Source organism: Sorex fumeus, unplaced genomic scaffold, assembly GCF_029834395.1.
Source record: "Sorex fumeus unplaced genomic scaffold, SorFum_2.1 ptg000030l, whole genome shotgun sequence".
NCBI classification, from domain to species: Eukaryota; Metazoa; Chordata; class Mammalia; order Eulipotyphla; family Soricidae; genus Sorex; species Sorex fumeus.
In genome coordinates this window covers 13,762,501-13,779,427 of record NW_026606087.1, presented here as the reverse complement: position 1 = coordinate 13,779,427, position 16,927 = coordinate 13,762,501, and the positions used below count along the sequence as shown (strand labels likewise).

Genomic DNA, 16,927 nt, shown 5'->3' with positions numbered 1-16,927 from the left:
TCATTAAATCTTTATAGTTTCTCCTTTCACCTATCTTTATAATTCAGTTTTATTGAAAGTTAATTTTGACTGAGCTTTGTTCAGAATACTATTTCAGTCATATATTAAGAATTAGGATAAAAATTGTGATTTGTAGACCATGATGTAGAAAAGTGTTTCCTTTTTCTTCATTGCCTGGTCAACTTTACTTTGTAATGTAACTAAGTGACCCAAAGTTAACAGAAAAGCAGGTGGATGCTAACAGCAAGGAAGCAGAAAGAGACACTCCAAGGATGCAGGGACAAGATGGTCCCAGAAATCCTGTGTCTTGACTAGGTCGCCATCACATATTGCTCTTTTCAGCTGCCAAGCAGAAAATTCTTTATCAATTCAATGCTAACTGTGAGCGTTTGACTTCTGTACTGTCAAATTGTGCTTGCTTGCTTTAGCTAATGAAAAGTTGATTGATGTATTCAGGCAGAATGTAGTAAATATTTAAAACTTTGCTTGGTCTTAGGTTTGGGCCTGTACATTGCACTAAGACCCTTTTCTCAGGCTCGGCTGCCCCTGCAGGTTAATAAAGGCTCTTCAATTGGGCAAACAGTTGTACTCAAGACTTCTTGGGCAAGCTCTCACCCCACAGCAATACTAATGTCAATGTTTTCAGAAACAAAAACAGCAACAAAAATCCCTATTCTTCAGTGACAAAGCGGTGCAGAGGAGGAATGTATCTGCACTGAACTTGTTGAGATCCTTTTGGCATCTTCCTATACTTAATTCAATCTAGTGAAAATAGTAAAAGCCAGAGAGACAGCTCAAGCAGTAGAGCACCTGTCTAGAATGTGTGAGGCTGTGAGTTGGATTCCTACCTTCCATGCCCAAATGGAGTACTGCCGGGACTAGTGCTGGTACCCTTGGTCACCATTGGGTTGTGACTGTTATATAAAGTTAAACATTTTTCGAGGCTTTCATTAAAAAATTTAAAAGGGTTTGAGAAATAGTACAGAGTGTAAGATGCTTACCTTGCATGCAGCAATCTCCCCAGGTTGAATCCTAACTTAGGATATTCTTAATATCACATTTGGTCTCCCAAGTCTGACAGATTTGAGCCACAAATAAGTCCTGAGCATGGCCAGGACTCGAAACCGAAAAGAGAAAAAAATAAAAAGTGAACTTTTTGGTCTGTTTCCATTCATATTTATTCCTAGGAATTTACTACTTCCCCATCTTAGATTTTTTAACACAAGGGATTCTTTTTTTTAAATTTAATTTTTTAAAAAATTTTTATTAGTGGAACACCATGAGGTACAGCTGTAGATTTACAAAGTTTTGTGCTTGGGTTTTGATTATACAATGATCAAGTACCCATCTCTCCACCAGTGCCCATTTTCCACCACCATGGATAATATCCCCCCACCCCCATCCCCCCATTCCCTGTCTCTGTGGCAGGGCAATCCCCTGTGTTCTCTCTCTCCTTTTGGGTGTTGTGGTCTGCAAAAGAGGCATTGAGTGGCAATCATGTTCAGTCCATAGTCTACTTTCAACATGTATCTCCCCTCCTGGGAGGATCCTCCGAACACCCTTTATTTGGTGCTCCCTTCTCTATCTGAGCTTCCCTTTCCCCTAGAGTGCCTGGCTGGCCTCTAAGTCATGGAGTAATCCTCCAGGTACTGATCGTGGCTGTTCTTGGGTATTAATCTCATATTTTGTTACTTTATGTCCCCCAGATGAATGCAATCTTTTTATGTCTATCCCTCTCTTTCTCACTCATTTCGCTTAGCATGATACTTTCCATGTAGTACCACTTGTATGTAAAATTCATGACTTCATCTTTTCTAACAGCTACATAGTACTCCATTGTGTAGATGTACCAAAGTTTCTTTAGCCAGTCATCTGTTCTCAGGCACTCAGGTTTTTTCCAGATTGTGGCTAACACAAGGGATTCTAAGGTAGATGGTTTGTGTATGTACATTCGTGTGTTTGTACATATGAATATTTATGTCTAATCACTTACTATGGACATTCTGAGAAATTGAGCTAAACTTCTCATTGAACCCCTGCCACTCTGTCACCCAATTGCTGTAATCTCCAAGATTCTTAATCATTGTGAACCTATGTACTGAATTATTAGCAAATATTCTTCAGGGATATTCACCTTCACACATCCTAGGATGACCATTTTTCCAGTTGAGGATGAAGTACCTAGCTACAAAGAAGTACCTGAATTTACATGAACACTAGAAAAGATGCGCATACTGAGGGGCCCCCAGTCTTGAGTGTGGTCCCTGGCTTAGATGAACTCTGCTCCAATGTATATGACTCTTATATTTCTCTCATTTACAGTCTCTAAGAAAACTGTGAGGGAAGTTTTCTTGGCTTCAAAGTGGGGAATAGATACCAAGTGTTAATTTGCTCTCAGCAAAATCACTTAGAGGATTTCCTCTTATCTCTGAAGTTCTAGTAATAGTCATGCCATTTTGTCTTTGGGGGGCAGATGTATATTCACAAGGAAATATTTACACTCAGAAGTCTATCAGAGCGCAGAAGATTCACTTCCCTGAATCTCACCCCAGGTCGTGACCAGTTTTATTTGCGGATTTGCCATCTTCAGTGGAATAAACACATGACCCGCACTCATTAATGAGATTCCACGGACTTAACTTTTTCTCTCACTGAAAGTACTGTGGAATCTCTTTCTCCAGCTGTTCTCTCCATGTTGCCCAAAGTTAGGATATTCTTAATTTCAGCACCACAACAGCTACTCCCTTTTGTGATGCTACCTTTCAATTCAGACTCATTGCCTCTATAGAAAAAAAAAAAAAGATGTTTCTTTTAGGACTGCTCAGACACATACATTTTCCCCTTTAGCTTCTGGCAACCACCGTTCCACTGAGTTGAGAATTTTGTAGTCCACAAGCTAGTGATGTCATGCAGCATTTTCGTCTCTGTATCATGAAATAGAGCAAGAGTTGCTTTTTTCTCTCAAACTAATAGATTCAGTCTCTAAATTCCTCCAAGAACTTTCTTTAAGTGCAAATACTGCCCAGAATAAAATAATTTTCTAATCATTATAATTCTTGTAATTGTAATTTTCTAATTATTATAATTATTGTAATTGTTTTACACTAGTGTTAATGTCTATGATATTTGTGCAAAAAGTTATTGCACCAATAACTTCACAACCACTAAAGTGCCCAAACCCCACAACTACAGTTCTTACATCACTCCTAGTCGGCCTCACGCATCACTATCCTCAGATCCGCTCTACTTGGTAGCCTCATTCTGTTGTCAGAGTCAAGCATTTGATTTCATTCTCCATATGCATTCCCTTGTTTTGTTTCTTATATCACATATGCATATTGTTCAACCTTTCTCCTCTCACTGCTTAACATTACCCCTTGCAATTCATCTAAATTGTAGCAAAAGGCAGGATTTGATCTTATAGCTGATGATATTCCATTGTATCTTTATAGTACAACTTCTTTATCCACTCATCTCTCAACACATGGGTGTTTCCAGATTCTTTTATCCCCATAGTAGTGATGCTCAGAGGTTATGCCTAGCTCTGTGCTCAGGGATCACTCCTGATAGTGCTCAGGGGATCATGTGGCATGCCAGTGCTTGAAGCCAGGTCAATCACGTGCATGGCAAAGGTCCTCCCCACTCTACCCACTGTACTATATCACTCCAGGGCCTGTTTACAGATTTTGGTTATAGAAAATTATGTAATCAACCTAGTGTGCATATATCTTTTTGAATTAGTGATTTTGCATTCTTGGGATATTCCAGGAGTGGAAGCCAATCCTGTTATTTCTGGCCAACCCCATCAGTCTTGTAAGACTACAAACTTTCCATTTAATAGTTGATTTCTAACCCTGGCTCATGTACATATTAAGCAGATTGTTTATGAGAGAACCTTTCCGGATTGTGTTAATTTGCAATTCTCCATGGGTCATTGATCTCTGGGCATATATTGCCTTTAGTGAGTACCCTGCGCCATACTGACTGCAATGCAGTGTGGGTAGACCTGCAGACCAAGAAAATTCTTGAAGCTGAGTGCGGGATGTCCTGGCTGCCGTCAAGAGGGTTGCTGGATCAGAGTGTGTGTGGGGGAGGGGGTCAATCCTCATGCAAGGGCTTGAAAGCACTGTGTTTTGAGTCAGATACGAGGAGTGGTTTGGTGCTGCCTTCTCTGTGCTCAGGTACAGGTGCCCTCTCCTGCCCTTCCACAATCCTTTTTCATTTCCAAATTAAATGTTGGGGAAAAGACTTATGGCCTTTTCAATTTCTTGAAAGCATCTGGGTATTTGGAACAATCAGAGGAATATTTTTATTATAGTGCTGGTGTTTCCACTCATTGGCCTAACACCTATTAGAGAGATAAAGCAGATGTTCTCAAACTTATATGGCTTACCACAGACTATCAGAAAAAATTATATATACATATACATGTATATATATGTTTATATGTGTTGTTACAAATAAAAATATAAATTCCCAGTAATGACATTTTATGATACATTTTGATGTATGTTCTACAACACTTTTTTGATATATAGTTCAATGCATTTATGATATTTATTTTGACTTATTTCCTACAACACATTGAAGAAAGATGCTGACACTCTAGTTTGAACTAAAAATTATTAAAAATTACCATAGTAACATTTGTATTACACAAAATGAAGGTAATGAAGGATACTTTAAAGAAAAAATTACAAAGACACTTAAAAATGGTGTGCTGGAATCAATTTGTTGATGTCTAACTCTATTTTTATCTGCAACATTCTTTGTTTTGTTTATTTGGGTCACACCTGGTGGTGTTTGGGCTTACTCTTGTATCTGCATTCAGTGATTCTTTATGGGAGGCTCCAGGGAAATACATGGGATTATGGGACCAAACCCAGGTCAGCCTTGTGCAAGGCAAAAACCTTATCTGCTGTATTATCACTTCAGGCCCTGTCTGCAACATTCTTAAATCACTACAATTAACTATTTACAATTTGTTTCTTTTTTTAGTTAACAAATTTGAAACCACAGTAAAGTCATGTTTCACTAAAAAAGATAAAGGAAATGCAATTAAAAATTTTATACTACAGTTTATAATCGAGGATAAAGGATAGGTATCTGCTTTGTATAATTTGGAGTGCAAGTTTTTTTCTCTGGTACCCATATTTTTCATAATAATTTTATTATAAAATTGTGGCAATTACCAACAATCTAGCTGAACAAAAGGGAAAATGTATTTTGAGTTTGGATATCTTTATCTGAAGCAGGAATCATTCTAGTTGTCCTAGATGCAAATAAATGCAATATTAGAGTAATACATCGTATGGTATTTTGGGTATATGGATAATTAGCCATTTGGTCAACTCTTATGACAGCCTGGCAGATGGGTTCGTTAAGAGATAGACTATGGATAGCCCTTTGGGCTGCCACCAAAGGAAATTTCTATTAAAAATCATCAAATCAAAATATTGGGGAGATAGCACAAAGGGCTAGTGTTCATGCTTTACATGCAGGAGGCTTATTTGATCCCCAAATACTGCCGGGGTAATTCCATAGCAACTCTCATATAGCGCTTGAAAACAACTGAGTTTGATCCAAAACAAAAGAAAAAAAATTGTGCTTTTGCTATTTTAAACTTTTTTTTTTAAAAAAAATAACTTTAAAACTTTAGGCACTGCAATTTATAAATTTCAGGTAAACAATATTCCAATTCCATATCCACCACCAGTGTCAGAATTCCTCCACCAGTTCACCTTCTACCTTTCCAACCCACCCTTTCATAAACTTTTTTTTTTAATTATTGTGGTTTGGCTCACATGTATTTTTGTTTTGTTTTGTTTTTCTGTTTTGGGTCACATCAGGCTATGCTCAGGGCTTATATCTGGCTCTGTGCTCAGGGATCACTTTTTTTTTTTTTTTTGCTTTTGGGTCATACCCAGCAATGCACAGGGTTTATTCCTGCCTCATGCACTGAGGAATTACTCCTGGTGGTGCTCGGGGGAGCATATGAGATGCTGAGGATCAAACCTGGGTGAACTGCATGCAAGGCAAGGGGGATACCTACTGTCTTATCTCTTTTGCTCCAGGCTCACATGTTTACAAAAGTGTTAATGGTTTTGAAGTTTAAAGCTACCTTATTTCACCTCCATCAAAATGACCGAATGCAAAAAGCATTAGTGATATCAATGAGATGTATTTTGAGGTTTGAGATAACACTTGCCAAAGAAACTTCTTTTGGGTTAAGATAATATTGATGTTGTGGTCTGGGGAGATAGTACAGAGTGTATGGTTCTTGCTTTGTGCACAACTGACCCAGGTTTCTCCCTGATACCACATATTCCCCCAAGTGCCACCTGGAGTGATTTCTGAGCACAAAGCCAAAGCAGGGTTATCCCTGATCACGGAGTCAGGAGGAGTCACTGAGCACCGCTAGTGCCCTTTCTCCCCCTACCCCCTCAAAATAAAATTGACTGTCTCTGGCGTAGCCTGTGTTCTCTCTTAAACACATGTCTATCTTTCTCACCCCTCACACTTTCCCTAAATAACTTTCCTTCAACAAAACTATTTCACTTTGCTAAAAAAAAGAAAAGTAATATTTATCCCAAAAAGATGTTTTGGAGAGACAAATCCGGTTCTCTGTTAATACCTACATCTGTACTTAAGCTGCTGAAAAACAGCAATAGACCTAGACGTCTTACACCCTGACTGAAAAAGAAAATCTGAAAATTTTCACAACCTCACAATCTAGTTTCATCAAATGACAAGGCAAAAGCAATATTTATTGCTTTTTGAATGAATATTGCTTTTGCAAAATAGCAATAGGCTACCATTTCAGAGCTGGCGGCAGCAGGGCCAGAGGTGCAGCGGCTCCGGAACGTGGCCCAGGCCTGCTGAAAATGACAGAATATAAACTGGTGGTAGTTGGAGCTGGTGGCATGGGCAAGAGTGCCTTGACGATATAGCTAATCCAGAACCACTTTGTGGATTAATATGACCCTACAATAGAGGACTCCTACAGGAAACAAGTAGTCATTGATGGAGAAACCTGTCTCTTGGACATTCTCCACATGGCGGGTCAAGAGGAGTACAGTGCAATGAGGGACCAGTACATGCAGACTGGGGAGAGCTTTCTCTGTGTGTTTGCCCCAAATAATACTAAGTCATTTGAAGATATTCACCATTATAGAGAACAAATAAAAAGAGTCAAAGACTTTGAAGATGTCCCCACGGTCCTAGTAGGAAATAAATGTGATTTGCCTTGTAGAACAGTAGATATGAAACAGGCGCTGGACTTAGCAAGAAGTTACGGTATCCCTTTCATTGAGACATGAGTCAAGACAAGACAGGGTGTTGATGATGCCTTCTAAACATTAGTTCGAGAAATTCAAAAACATAAAGAAAAGATGAGCAAAGATGGTAAAAAGGAGTCAAAGACAAAGTTATTATTATGTAAATACAATTTGTACTTTTGTCTTAAGGCGTACTTAAGTAAAAGTAATTTTTTTACACTACAATAAATTATTAGCATTTGTTTTGCATTACCTAATTTACTTTCTGCTCCATCCAAACTGTTAAGCTTTTATCTTGAATGCTTATTTTAAAATGACAGTGGAAACATTTTCCTCTAAGTGCCAGTATTCCCTGAGTTTTGGTTTTTGAACTAGCTATACCTGTGAAGAGAAAACTGAATACCTGAGAGTTTTTGTCTTGGGGTTTTTGGTGCACGCAGTTGATTACTTCCTATTGTTCTTACCAGTTCTGAACTTTGGTGTGAAACAAATTTATGAAGCTTTTAATCATCCCTACTCTGTCTTTTCTGTAGTCATTTAAATGGATTAATAACCAACTATCATTTGAGTTGCAATTTCCTGATACACCAAGGGAACATGACTTTATAGGCTTCCTGAAGGTCCACTTGTAGGACCATTCCTGTGATTTCACTCACCCTAATGATTGTCAAGTTATGTTGTTCACAAAGTTTTCACCCTAATGATTATCAAGTTACATTGGTCACAACGGTTTGCTCCCTCTTTCCACTGCTATTTGTCATGGCCGTGCTCCTAAAATATATTTTTTTCTATAAAAAGGGTGAAAAAAGACACTCAGACATTCTGTAACTCAGTGGGGGTATTAACGGTACTCCCGAACAAGGGGGTGTGGTTCCTTGATTGGGTTACAGAATGTCTGAGTGTCTTAGTGAAGCATTTGGCGCATGACCCAGAGATACCACCATGGGTAACTTAGGCTTTCAAAGCAGGGAATTGATATCTTGTTTCTTCTAGTTCTAAAGTAATTGTCTTGCTGATTCCAATGTAATTGTTTGGTCAAGCTACTTTATAAATTATTGTTTAACAACAGGAGGACAGTGCTACAGTGCTCTTGTTTAAAAAGAACAAACTTGATTATATTGTTTTTCATTTGGCATAACTGATTTTCTTGGGGCAATTATAAAGTTGTATTAATGTTAAAAAATAGCAACAACTTTTTTTTTTAAAATTTTGGATCACACCTGGCATTTCTCAGGGTTTATTTATGGATCTGTGCTCAAGCTCTACTCCTGATGACAGGGCCAAGGAACAGAAAATAAGGGGTGTTGGGAATGAAGCCCCCATTGGCTCCTTGTAAGGCAAGCACCCACTGTACTTTTGCTCCAGCCTCCAAATTCCATATTCTTTATATACATATTTTTTTAAAAAAACACTCTAGATAAAAAGAGTTCTCTATATTAAAAGTATTGGAATGTTTTTCCTGAGGAACTGGGGGCAAGGATGAGCTTAATAGACACTTCTTTATATTACTTATTTTTTAAGACTTTTCTTTATTTTGTATAGTTCAAGTAGGGCATGATTGACATGACGTCTGGAAATTTTCTTACACAGTTGTATTTTAGAATAAAGCAAACTAGTTAAAGGATAAAGTAAACTAATTAAAGCAGAGTTTGAAGATAGTTCAAGTGGAGTATGAGGATCATAATCGGTTCATGCTCAGTAACTCTATCTTCACTGACTACCTGGAACTAGTTTTTATTAAGTAAGCATCTTGGAATTTGGATAGGGCAGGAGTTAGAGAAAAGTCTTAAATGTTTCTGACTCTGGTTTAATATCTGACATCTCATGATCCAGCCCAGTATCATTGAGTCTATCCTAGAGGCCCCTGAGCACTGCTAGGGGCACCTTCATGGTCCCAGTACTACAGAATCTAAGAATCACCACATCCTGTGGCCTGAGACAGAGAATTGAACTATAACTTAGGTGGCAGAGAATTTTCAGGAAGATTCAGATCCCTTAATCACCGTTAGGGGCTCATCCTTCCAAAATAATCATTTTTAAGTTATGGTGCTACTTTTATAGGTGTGAAAACATGAGATGAATGTTTTTATTGTTTCACAGAAAAAGGAGGAAGTGAAACAAGATTAATTATAGTTTTTTTTCCCCACAAATACTGAAATAACCAGAGAATATAGGGTGGGGTGAAAAATCTTCAATGATTGTGACAGCAAGAGATCTAAAGATGTGGACACTGTTGGCACAACCTAAAATTGTATCTTCAAGTTCATTCTAAATAATGCACAAGTGAGAATTTTTAAAATAGTTTTCAAAATTATTCTCTACGGGGATGGAATACATTTGTTAGGGCACTTGTCTTGCACAAGGCCGATCTAGATTTAATCCTTAGCTCCACAAATGATTTATGAAGTCTAATCAGGAGTGACCCCTGAGGGCAGCGACAGCAGTAGGCCCTGAGCACCATCAGGTATAAAAAAAAAATCCATAGCAAATCTCTAAAATAAAGAAAATGAAATACAACAAAAATAAAATGGACTAATAATTTATGGACTTGGATGAATTTTTGATGATTCAACACCATTTATTATTTCTTTATTCACTGTCCCTCCCCTCTATCAATGAATAATTTCTACCAATTCTGTCTTTTATTAACTCTGAGGTCAATTATTATTTTATTATTATTATTATTATTTTGCTTTTCAGTCACACCTGGAGATACACAGGGCTTACTCCTGGCTCTGCACTCAGGAATAACCCCTGGAGGTGCTCAGGTGACCATATGGGATGCTGTGAATCGAACCTGGATCAGCTGCGACAAGGCAAACGCCCTACCCACTGTACTTATGCTCCAGTCCCAACTCTGAGGTTAATTTTTAATCTGTTACATTAATTCATATTTTTGTGACCTTCTGAATTACATTCATAACTATATTTTTCTTGCTTGTTTATATAGAACAGGTGCTATAACATCTTTGAATAAATTGAAAGTTGAAATTCTTAAGTCATGAAATTTGCTGTCAATGGATGGGCAATGAGGGTATCATATTGCTGAGTGAAATGAGTTAGAGGGAAAGGGACAGTCATAGAAAGATTGTATTCATTTCTAAAATATAAAAAAATATAGTATGAGACTGGGGGAAGCAGGCAGAGGATCTGTGTTCCGGGTCCCGTTGAGCCCAGAGTCCAAGGTCAAACCCTGATGGCACCAGATAGTCTCCTCATTGGCCACCCTCCAGAACTCACAGATGCTCCTCCAAGACGGGAGTATAAAAGGAGGCTCCCAGAACCATGCCACCAAACTCCACGCCAGGCTGTGGGGCAGGTGAGAGCCTTCATCATTCCAAGGGACCCAGCCCCAGCAGCCAACTTCCACTGCCCAACCACTGCCATGCTCCAGGCTGCTTTGTGGCTGCGCGACACCTTCTAAGACATTTTCTACCCATCTATGCCTCTTGAGAGCCTGGCAAGCTACCGAGAGTATCCCGCTCACATGGGCAGAGCCGGGCAAGCTCCCTGTGGCGTATAAGATATGCCAGTAACGACACTAGGTCTCATTCCCCTGACTCTGAAAGAGCTGCAAATCATTGGGAAAAGATGAGTAAGAAAAGGGAGCTAAAATCCTGGAAGGAATAGAGACGTTATTGGTGCCTGCTTGAGTAATTCGATGACCAATGGAATGACAGTGATACAGTGATACAGTCTGAAACTATTACTCAAGGAAAGTAGAAATGAGCACCAGGAAAACTGGTTCACGGTTAGAAGTTCAGTAGCTGACTACTAATGGGGGGATTGGGGAGGGCAGTTAGGATAGAGAAGGGACCTCTATGATAAAGATAGTTGGAAATGATCTCTTTATTCTGACAAGAATTGGGTGCTGAAAATAGGTAAAGAGACAAACATGATAAACTTTCACTACCTGTATTGCAAACCATAATGCCCAAAAGGAAAGAGAGAGAGAGAGAGAGAGAGAGAATTTATTTGTGACCTATATTAATATCTGTTCTTTGAAATTAGATTACATTGTCTAGTTTAAAAACTGGGTGTTGGTAAATCTCTGATCACCTACTCATTTCTGGGACTACTAGAACAATATGGTGAGACTGAAATTACGTCAGGTCAAATTTATGTTTACTTGAAGAAGTTAAATTGCAGCAGGGGTGCTAAGTCATTTTATTTTCCTAAATTAGGAACATATGGTCAGATAAGTTTGAATAACACTGCTTTAGACAAATCTCACCTAGGAGGTTACAAAAGAATGTTCCTTTTGAAAATTTTTCCTCAGAATATCTGACGTAGCAGATGGTTGGAGTGTCCTTGGCATGACCCTTTATTTTTGTTTTTATTTTTAATTAATTAATTTATTTTTTAATAGTGAGACACCATGAGGTACAGTTGTAGACTTACACATTTTTGTGCTTGGGTTTCCATTATACAATGATCAAACACCCATCCCTCCACCAGTGCGCATTTCCCACCACCACGGATCCCAGCATCCCCTCCCTCTCATCCCCCATCCCACCCTGCCTCTGTGGCAGGGCATTTCCCTCTCTCTCCTATTGAGTGCTGTGGTCTACAAAAGAGGCATTGAGTGGCAATCATGCTTGGTCGACAGTCTACCCTCAGCATACTCTCCCATCGTGGGCGGATCCTCCCAACACCCTTTATTTCGTGTTCCCTTCTCTTTCTGAGCTCCCTTTTCCCCTAACATGTGTGGTTGTCCTCCGGGTCATTGAGTAAAATTCCTGGTACTAATCTCTGCCATACTTGGGTGTTAGTTTCCTATTTTGTTACTTTATGTTCCCCAGATGAATGCAATCTTTCTATGTCTATCCCTTTCTTTCTGAGTCATTTCGCTTAACATGATACTTTCCATGTAGTACCACTTGTATGTAAACTTCATGACTTCGTCTTTTCTAACAGCTAAATAGTACTCCATTGTGTAAATGTGCCAGAGTTTCTTCAACCAGTCATCTGTTTTCGGGCACTCAGGTTTTTTCCAGATTCTGGCTATTGTAAAGAGTGCTGCAATAAACAGACAATTGCAGATGTCACTTAGGCTATACTTTTTTGCCTCTCTGGGATATATTCCCAGGAGTGGTTTTGCTGGGTCAAATGGGAGCTCAGTTTCTAGTTTTTTTTATTATTATTATTATTATTTTTTTACAGTTATAGATTTACAATTTTTTGTGCTTGGGTTTCAATTATACAATGATCAGATACCCATTCCTCCACCAGTCCCCGTTTTTCACCACCATGGATAATATCCCTCCCACCCCCATCCCCCCATCCCCCCTGCCTCTGTGGCAGGGCAATCCCCTGTGTTCTCTCTCTCCGTTTGGGTGTTGTGGTCTGCAAAAGAGGCATTGAGTGGCAAACATGTTCAGTCCATAGTCTACTTTCGACATGCATCTCCCCTCCTGGGAGGATCCTCCAAACATCCTTTATTTGGTGCTCCCTTCTCTATCTGAACTGCCCTTTCCTCTAGGATACCCGGCTGGCCTCTAAGTTATGGAGTAATCATCCTGGTGCTGATCTCAGCTATTCTTGGGTATTAATCTCATACTTTGTTATTTTATATCCCCCAGATGAATGCAATCTTTCTATGTCTATCCCTCTCTTTCTGACTCATTTCGCTTAGCATGATACTTTCCATATTGTACCACTTGTATGTAAATTTCATGACTTCATCTTTTTTTTTTTATTTTTTAAATTTTTTTTTCCCCCTTTATTTTATTTTATTTTTTTTTTAAAGTTGTAGATTTACAATTTTTTGTGCTTTGGTTTCAATTATACAATGATCAGATACCCATCCCTCCACCAGTGCCCATTTTCCACCACCATGGATAATATCCCTCCCACCCCCATCCCCCCACCCCCCCTGTCTCTGTGGCAGGGCAATCCCCTGTGTTCTCTCTCTCCTTTTGGGTGTTGTGGTCTGCAAAAGAGGCATTGAGTGGCAAACATGTTCAGTCCATAGTCTACTTTCGACATGCATCTCCCCTCCTGGGAGGATCCTCCAAACATCCTTTATTTGGTGCTCCCTTCTCTATCTGAATAGCCCTTTCCTCTAGGATACCCGGCTGGCCTCTAAGTTATGGAGTAATCCTCCTGGTGCTGATCTCAGCTATTCTTGGGTATTAATCTCATACTTTGTTACTTTATATCCCCCAGATGAATGCAATCTTTCTATGTCTATCCCTCTCTTTCTGACTCATTTCGCTTAGCATGATACTTTCCATATTGTACCACTTGTATGTAAATTTCATGACTTCATCTTTTCTAAGAGCTACATAGTACTCCATTGTGTAGATGTACCAAAGTTTCTTTAACCAGTCATCTGTTCTTGGGCATTCAGGTTTCTTCCAGTTTCTGGCTATTGTAAAGAGTGCTGCAATGAACAAACAAGTGCAGATGTCACTTCGACTATACATTTTTGCCTTTCTGGGATATATTCCCAGGAGTGGTATTGCTGGGTCAAATGGGAGCTCAATTTCTAATTTTTTGAGAATCGTCCATACTGTTGTCCAGAAGGGCTGAACCAGTGGACATTCCCACCAACAGTGAAGGAGTGTCCCTTTCTCGCCACATCCACGCCAGCATTGGTTGCTTTTGTTCTTTTGAATGTGGGCCAGTCTCTGAGGTGTGAGATGGTATCTCATTGTGGTTTTGATCTGCATCTCCCTGATGATTAATGATGTAGAGCATTTTCTCATGTGCTTTTTTGCCATTCGGATTTCTTCTTTGAGAAAGTTTCTGTTCATTTCATTGCCCCATTTTTGGATGGGGTTGGATGTTTTCTTCTTGTGGAGTTTAACCAGTATTTTGTATATCCTGGATATCAACCCCTTGTCAGATGTGTATTCGGTGAATATCCTTTCCCATTCTGTAGACTGTCTTTGTATTTTGGTCACTGTTTCTTTGGAGGTACAGAAGCTTCTTAGTTTAAGATAGTCCCATTTATCTATCTCTGTTTTCACTTGCTTGGCCAGTGGCGTGGCATCTTTGAAGATACCATTAGCTTCAATATCATGGAGGGTTTTGCCAACTTTATCTTCAATGTACCTTATGGTTTCTGGTCTGATGTTGAGGTCTTTAATCCATTTTGATCTTACTTTTGTACATGGTGTTAGGCAGAGTTCTGAGCCTATTTTTTTGCATGTAGCCGTCCAATGATGCCAACACAATTTATTAAAGAGGCTTTCCTTACTCCACTTCACATTACTTGCACCTTTATCAAAGATTAGATGATCATATGATTGAGGGGGGATGTCAGTGTATTCAACCCTGTTCCATTGGTCTGCAGTTCTGCCTTTGTTCCAGTACCATGCTGTTTTAATTATTACTGCTTTGTAGTACAGTTTGAAGGTAGGGAGGTTGATTCCTCCCATTTTCTTTTTCCCAAGAATTGCTTTAGAGTTTCTAGTTTTTTGAGAATCATCCATACTGTTTTCCAGAAGGGCTGAACCAGTCGGCATTCCCACCAACAGTGAAGGAGTGTCCCTTTCTCACCACATCCGCGCCAGCACCAGTTGCTTTTGTTCTTGTGGATATGGGCCAGTCTCTGCGGTGTGAGGTGATATCTCATTGTGGTTTTGATCTGCATGTCCCTGATGATTAATGATGTGGAACATTTTCTCATGTGTCTTTTAGCCATTCGGATTTCTTCTTTGTCAAAGTTTCTATTCATTTCATCTCCCCATTTTTTGATGGGGTTGAATGTTTTCTTTTTGTGGAGTTGAACCAGTATTTTGTATATCCTTGAAATTAACCCCTTATCAGATGTGTAGTTGGCGAATATCCTTTCCCATTCTGTTGACTGTCTTTGTATTTTGGTCACTGTTTCTTTTGAGGTGCAGAAGCTTCTTAGTTTAAGATAGTCCCATTTATCTATCTCTGTTTTCACTTGCTTGGCCAGCGGTGTGACATCTTTGAAGATACTATTAGCTTCTATGTCACGAAGGGTTTTGCCAACATTTTCCTCAATGTAACTTATAGATTCCGGTCTGATGTTGAGGTCTTTAATCCACTTAGATCTTACTTTTGTACATGGAGTTAGGCAGAGATCTGAGCCCATTTTTTTGCATATAGCCGTCCAGTTTTGCCAGCATAATTTGTTAAAGAGGCTTTCCCTGCTCCACTTCACTTTTCTTGCCCCCCTTATCGAAGATTAGATGCTCGTATGCTTGGGGTGGGGACGTCAGTATATTCAACCCTGTTCCATTGGTCTACAGCTCTGCCTTTGTTCCAGTACCATGCTGTTTTAATTATTACTGCCTTGTAGTAGAGTTTGAAGTTAGGGAGGTTGATTCCTTCCATTTTCTTTTCCCCCAGAATTGCTTTAGCTATTCGTGGGGGCTTATTGTTCCATATGAATTTCAGGAGTGTTTGCTCCAATTCTTTGAAGAATGGGCATGACCCTTTAGCCACTAGAGGTCGCTGGGTCTGTAGATAGAGAGTGCCTCTTGTCCCAAATTCTCTGGGAACAGGGCTGTTGCCTGGGCAACCTTAAGTTTGTAAAATAATATAGATTAATTGACCTGGATTTGCAGGCAGCCCATGGCTTGAGCTGTAGGAAACTCACATCTTTGGGTGTCGGCGATGCTTCAACCTTGCCTCTGCCTAGAGCATCAAGGACAGTACTCCAGCATCTTCTTTCTAGTCACAATACCCTGTCTCCCTCTGCCACCTGCGCATTCATGCTCTTAGGCATTCTCCCCCAGCCTCTGTTACAACGTTGTTAGCCTGAATAAACTTTGTCAATGACTAAAGGCCTCTTCAATGATGGGAACACCCTGGCGGACCCGTATTTTCTTACAGGCGGGGCGCGGCGCGTTTCCTTTGGCCAAGGCTCGGGCTTCAGCTGGGAGCGAGGGCTCAAGACGGCGGTGGAGGTTCGGGGTGCCGCCCTCTACCCCCCACCGCCTCGGCGGAGTGGGCGCTGCGGCTTCCCCACCCCGGGGCGGCGCCCGATGTCAGCTGCCCGGCCTCCCCGCTCTCCGAAGGCCGCCGCCGTCGCTAGGTCTTCCGGGGCAACCATGAGCCTGGTGGAGCATCTCAAGCTGGAGTCGGCCGTGCAGAGGATCAAGGTCTCGCAGGCAGCTGCAGAGCTTCAGCAGTGCTGCATGCAGAATGCCTGCAAGGATGCTCCTCTGGTCTGTGTTCCAGCCGGCAGAAATCCCTTCCGGGAACCCAGGTCCTGTGCTTTCCTCTGAAGACAGTAGGGATGAGGTTTGCTGAGGAAGCTTTCGCGTGCAGATTAATGAATGACTGCCTCCAAGTCTCTCAAGAAAACACTTGTCTCTAGTCAAATGGCTTTAGATGTTTCAGACTTTTTCTGTGACCTAGCCCTAGAGCCAGTATTCTATAGAAATTTGATTTTCTGATCAATAAGGAAACCAGGTGAAATAGTAGATTTAAATAATAATCACCAAATTTTGCTTTCTTTTGGTCAAGTTCTCTGTACTTAAAGACAAACACTTTATCACCAAATATATTCCAAAATGTACTTCTTTCATTAAGTAAATTATTGTGTTTGTATGCCTAGAATATTATATGTTTTATTTGCTGTATGTTTACACTTTTTGGGAAACACTTGTTTCCTTGAATAAGATTTTTGTATCATGGCAATATTTTTTCTTTTCTAAGTGAATTTA

At 39.9% G+C, this 16,927-nt stretch overlaps 1 pseudogene; it reads left to right on the top strand.

The window, feature by feature from the left end:
* Window positions 1-6,884: 6,884 nt before the first annotated feature.
* On the top strand, window positions 6,885-16,486 carry LOC130025431 (GTPase KRas-like; annotated as a pseudogene).
* The last annotated feature ends 441 nt before the right edge of the window (window positions 16,487-16,927 follow it).